This window comes from Ochotona princeps, chromosome 1 (assembly GCF_030435755.1).
Source record: "Ochotona princeps isolate mOchPri1 chromosome 1, mOchPri1.hap1, whole genome shotgun sequence".
Taxonomy (NCBI): domain Eukaryota; kingdom Metazoa; phylum Chordata; class Mammalia; order Lagomorpha; family Ochotonidae; genus Ochotona; species Ochotona princeps.
This window is the reverse complement of record NC_080832.1, coordinates 101884287-101889755: the sequence shown is the minus strand read 5'-3', so window position 1 is coordinate 101889755 and position 5469 is coordinate 101884287. Positions and strand designations below refer to the sequence as shown.

The 5469-nt window shown below is 43.2% G+C and overlaps 1 pseudogene; it reads right to left on the bottom strand.

Moving 5' to 3' along the window:
- Nucleotides 1-496: 496 nt before the first annotated feature.
- Nucleotides 497-5099, bottom strand: LOC101536108 (zinc finger and BTB domain-containing protein 2-like; annotated as a pseudogene).
- Nucleotides 5100-5469: the final 370 nt, after the last annotated feature.

Sequence of the window (5469 nt, the reverse complement as noted above, 5' to 3'; positions counted from 1 at the left end):
GTTACAGAGCCCAGCTTTACTTAAGAGCAACACTGTTTTCTGACATTAATTTTCTCAGGAGGAAGACTTATCACCTAGGGCAAAGTCCTAGTTTTTAATTTACCAAATTGAATTCCAGTTGTTTTGGTTCATTATATACCCTTCGTTATTTCCAAGGATGCTTTCAAATAGTCTAACACCTCTCCACATTTCTTTGAGTTGGTAAATACTATGGACCATTATCTTTCCAATTTTCCCTAAATTAAAGTCAATATATTCCAGCTTTATAATGCACAAATCGTTTGCAGAGGTAGGGCTGTAAAGCCTTTATAGGGTTGGGGGCGGGCGGGGGGAGCAGAAGGGGAGAAACGAGGAAGGGGAAAGGGAGAAGGGAACAGAGACCTTTTCGTATCATGCCATGGAGGACTTCAGTTCTGATTTGGTGGTTAAGGGGAGGGAAAGAAGGCAGCCTTGGAAAAAATAAGGTTCTTGTTTGTTTTAGAGATGTAATTAGTATTCAGTCCAATAGTGCAGTGTCCTGCTGCTTGTTGATGGAAGTTAACTCTGGGTGCTCAGCTCTCCTGACCTTGGAGTCCTCACAGCCCAGCAGAATGGACTGCCCCTCACCCAGGGCAAAAAGTCCGAGTTGTGGTTTTTACATGGATGTTTCACAACCTCATTGGGGGGTTGAAAACGTTTTGTCACACAGGTTGCATTTGTAGAATTTGTTGATCTGCACCAGCGGCATGCTGTCCTTTTAACTGCCTTCCTAAAACCTGCACAGCTTCAGGGGCGGTTTGTATACCATGGTGTAGGTGTCCATGCTCTGGTTGAGGCACACGTGGCGGCCAGCCTGGTTGGTCCCGCAGAAACTCTAGTCACAAGTGCTACATTTGAAAGGCTTCCCAGTGTGTATGTACATGTACTCCTGCTAGTGGTTTTTCTGGATAAATTTGCGTCCGAAATTGTGCACTGGTACTTCTGCCTCTTCACCTCCCGCTCCTGGTCAGCCTGCTCCAGGGTGTGGATGTTGGCTGTATTGCAACGCTGTGACCCGATGACTGGGGAGTCTGAGATGTGCTGTAGTTCACTGTCACTCATCATCCCTGCCTCAGACACTTCCAAGGGGTCTTTGCCGAGATCCACTGCTTTGTTGCAAAGGGACAGGGACGTGGCTCTCGCCCTGCTGGCTGGATGGGAAAGGTACCCTGCTGTGAATCTGCGGGTATTCTCGCAAGCTACTCCCACAGAGGGACACAGGGGGACATGCCAGTCGCACAGGCGGCAGGCGTAGTACTTCCAGAAGCTTTCGTTCCTCTTCGTGATGCTTGGCTTGATGTGGGCAATCGTGAAGGACACAGAGGACTCATCAGAGGATGAGGCTTCCAGATTGGTCTCTTCTCCATGAGGAGGGGGAGGGACGGGAGTGGAAACCAGTCCCAGGGCCAGAGAGGTCTGGTGTGGGTTTGAGGGAATCCTATTTGTCCGATTCGTTGGGGCAAGATTGGAGGGCAGCTGAGAGAGCTAGGAGGCCACTGGCTCCGGCTCCTGGATCATCCTGGAGGTTTGGGGCTTGGGTCTCGCTCCAGCTTCTCAGGGACAGTAGGGATTTGGCTAATCGTGGACTTACTCTACTGCAGTAGATAGCTGACAATATCAGGCTGGACGTCAGTAGGCTTCAAGTGGGCACACTCACTGGTCTGACAGACAAGCAACGTCTTAAAGTAATTGGAGAATGAAGCAAGAACTGATTTGTGTGCCTTGAAGAACATGTTGCCGATTGCAACCTTGCAGTCACACGGGAAACCAAACTCTCGCTGAGTGTTTAACTACTGCAGTAGAGTAAGTCCACAATTAGCCAAATCCATTTTTAACACAGGTTTTTTTTTTTAAAGATTTATTTTATTTTTATTACAAAGTCAGATATACTGAGAGGAGGAGAGATAGAGAGGAAGTGGAGCTGCTGGGATTAGGACCAGCGGCCATAGCCAAATCCATTTTTGAGACATTCTGACAGGCCCATTTCCTTGGGCACCAGTGCAGGACTCTTGCTGGTCGCTGCTGCTGCCCCGGCGACTGCCACCGCTGGGATGCCCTCTTAAGTGGTGGCCAGGAGCGAGGTCCAGAATGTTGGAACTAACAATTTTAAAGACTACTATATTTCAAAGAGGGAATTGAGCACTTTCACACATTGCAGAGTGAATGAAACTTAGCAAATCACATTAGAAATGAATCTCCTAATATCTGGAATGATCCAAAATCCTGGCTAGTGAATATATGTGAAAAAATTATTACCCACGGACAAGTATACAAGAAGAAAATATGGGTGTTTAATCACTACGTTGTTTGTAATAATCATAATTAAAGGAAACATCTATTGCATTTTCAGGAAATTCAACCAAAAAAATTGTGTATTTTTGTGGGATCACAAACCAGGTCTGTATCAACACGGATAGACAACAATACATAAACAAAGTTTAAAAAGGAGAAAAAAATAAAATATGGTAATTGCCAAAAAATATAAATAGTGGTATAAAATGAATAAAAACTACACAAAACAGGTAATGGTGAGAAGGCATAAAGAAGTTCGCCTCTTCATTCTATGCCTTTAATATAAATAATAGCAAAGGAACAGTATTTAATTTTGTAAGGCATTTAATACAGATGCTAGTTTTACCCTGTAGTTCTTCTTTAAAAAATGAAATCACTAAAGCATTTTTTATAAGAAGGTTGCTTTTCAGTGGCAGAGGAAACACATTGCTTTCTCACCCTAAGCAATTAGGGCAGGAGCCTGTGAACAATCCTAATATCCTTTATCCTAATATGCTTTAATCTCTGGCAAAGTGGTGGTAATGTGATGAGCTTTGTCTTCAGGAACTATGTGTATTCTGAGCCCCTGCACAAACAGGATCTTGTCCAATGTACTGCCCCTTCCCTCGCTGATGGGGAGCTGAACACACACTCCCATGTACCACTTAGTGCAGTGCCGCAGAGAACATACAGAATTTCATCTGAGATATCTAAAAGTTCCCCAGAGGCCACTTGCTTTAAAAAATGCACATATCTTCGAAAATTTAAAAACAGATGCATTTGGGTAATTTAAAGAGGAACCTTTTTTCACAATTAGGTGCTGTGCTTCAGAGCACAAATTTTGTTTGCTTGCTTTGGTTAGTTGATTTGGTTTGTGGAGTTTTAGTGACAAGCTACCATGGAATGAGATTATACTGATGAAACATTTCTATTTTACTTATTTTAGTTATTGGAGTAGGAGAAGGAGTTCTGTTTTGTCGTTTTGTGGAAAGCTTCCCTCAAGTTCTCTGAACACTCATTTTCATATTGGGCAAGAGAAGGGCCTTGTCTCAACCTTACACCCAGCTGTTCCATTCAGAATCCCAGGTGGAGGAGTAAATAAACAAAGGTCTTGTCCCTTTACATATGTGGCTGAAGGAAATCACGTTCCCATGAAGGAGACACTAGCGGGTTCCTGTCCCTGGAGATGCAGTTCTTCCTGCAGCTGGATGACCGTGGATTCCTTCTGTGCTGCAGCATTTCTGGGTCCCAGCAGCACACACACACAGCACGGGGATGATTTAAAAGCCCCTCCTGTGTCAGGAGCTTCCCCTCCACATTTCTTCTCACCTCCCTAACTGTCCATTTTGGTCACCAGCCACAGAATCTCATTGTTTTCCTCTTGCCCATCCATTCCTTTCACTTAGCCATCACTCAAGACTGGACCTAATTCACATTTCTTTCCTGGGTAAGCTTCTCTCTTTGCTGTTTCTTCAAGACTTTCAAGACTCCAGTCTAACTTCCTTGAGCTCCTCCTGGTCAAAAGCTTTTGTCCTACTTTAGCGAAGTCTTCTGTTCACAGTGTTGCCACCCAAGAGCACTGTAATTTCAAGACAGAGGCTTAAGTTTGGATTTGGGGGATGGGGGATCAGATGCACTGTTCACCTCTCCTTCCTCACATCAGTAAGAACTTTGCTTCTGTTTAGATGCAGTCTTTGTTCCTCCTTCTTGACTTTCTGGTTACTTCAAGCTACTTTTACCATCTACCAAACACAGAGGTTCAACAACTTTCATTGTAGGCTTCTCATCACCATAGCTTGTTTTGTTAACAATCTACTGTGCATCAGGAAATTCATCTTGGGAGACATACCAATCCAATTTACCCACTTGGTCTCTGTGACCAGCAGAAGTCACTAATCTTACTAAAGAGGACACCAAAGGTCACTGCAGAGTGAGATGTACCTGGATCTTCAAAGCAGTTTGCGAAGGATTTCGAGAGTTCTGTAGACTAGCTTTTAAGATCTGATCTATACAGTACTCTTAATCCCTTTGTGAGAAAACAGATCCATGTCTCTCACTCCCAAATATATAAACACACCTTCCCTCAACCCTTCCTACTCTTGGACTACCCATTCTCTCTTTTCCTTCCCGTTTTCCCCTCAAACTTCTCAACCCAATTGATCATTCATTCAACTTTATTCTCTTCTCTCCAAAGTTCTAATACTCTACCTCTCCTCTTACAACACTCTCTTTGAAGTCACCAATGACTTTGGGCTAACACCAGCTTGTTTTCAGATCTCATTTTCTCAGCTAAGAGCTCTTAGCATGCCAATCAATCTTTTATGAAAGTCTTCTCTCATCTTTTCAACTGCATTGCTCAGGGTCTCTAACTTCAACTTTTGTTCTCTCTCCTATCCTGGCTTTTCTTCTCCATTGCCCTTAAACAACAGCATATCCCAGGGAAACTGACACTCCAAGTTCTGTTTTGGTCCTGCCACCCTTCCAGTTACCATTTCAAATTTGTGTACTTTGTTCAAATTTGAGATGTTAAAAGTAGCTGTTATTCCTTCTCCGTTTCCCTACCCCACATCATTTCCCCAGGTACAAGTCAACTTCTAGTTTCTGATGTTTGTCACTTTGTCAGCTTTTTCTCATATGTCTCAGTTTTCATATCCGTTACCATTGGCCCATGCCTGTCTTTATCTCTTCTGCCACAATTACTGAAAATTGTCCCTATTCTCCCCTGCCTTTCAACTATGACTCCCTAGCCTTTGGGCCAACTTCCTTACAGCACTGATGGTTTCGATTCCTTCGGCTGTGACTCCTTCCATGGTCGCTCTGTTACTTACACACACACTCAAGAGGCATTAATCTCCAGATTAGGAATCAGAGCCATTCTAATTTGCAACCAATCTATCTTCCCAATATAGCTTTCCCTGTTTTCTGTACTTAGATGAATTTTGTGTTTTTAATCCAATCTACTAATCTATGATGCTTGATTGATGGGTTTAAGCCTTTTACATTCAGAGTTTAATATGAATAGGTGGTAACTTGGTCCTTTCATTTTAACAATGGGTTGCTCACTGTTTATTTAGTCTTCTGTCTTCTGTTGTTACTTTGTTGGGATGTTCTTGACATCTGCCTTTGGTTTTTGTGGTGCTATTGCTTTTCTCTCTCAAGAAAATATCTTTAATTTGTAGG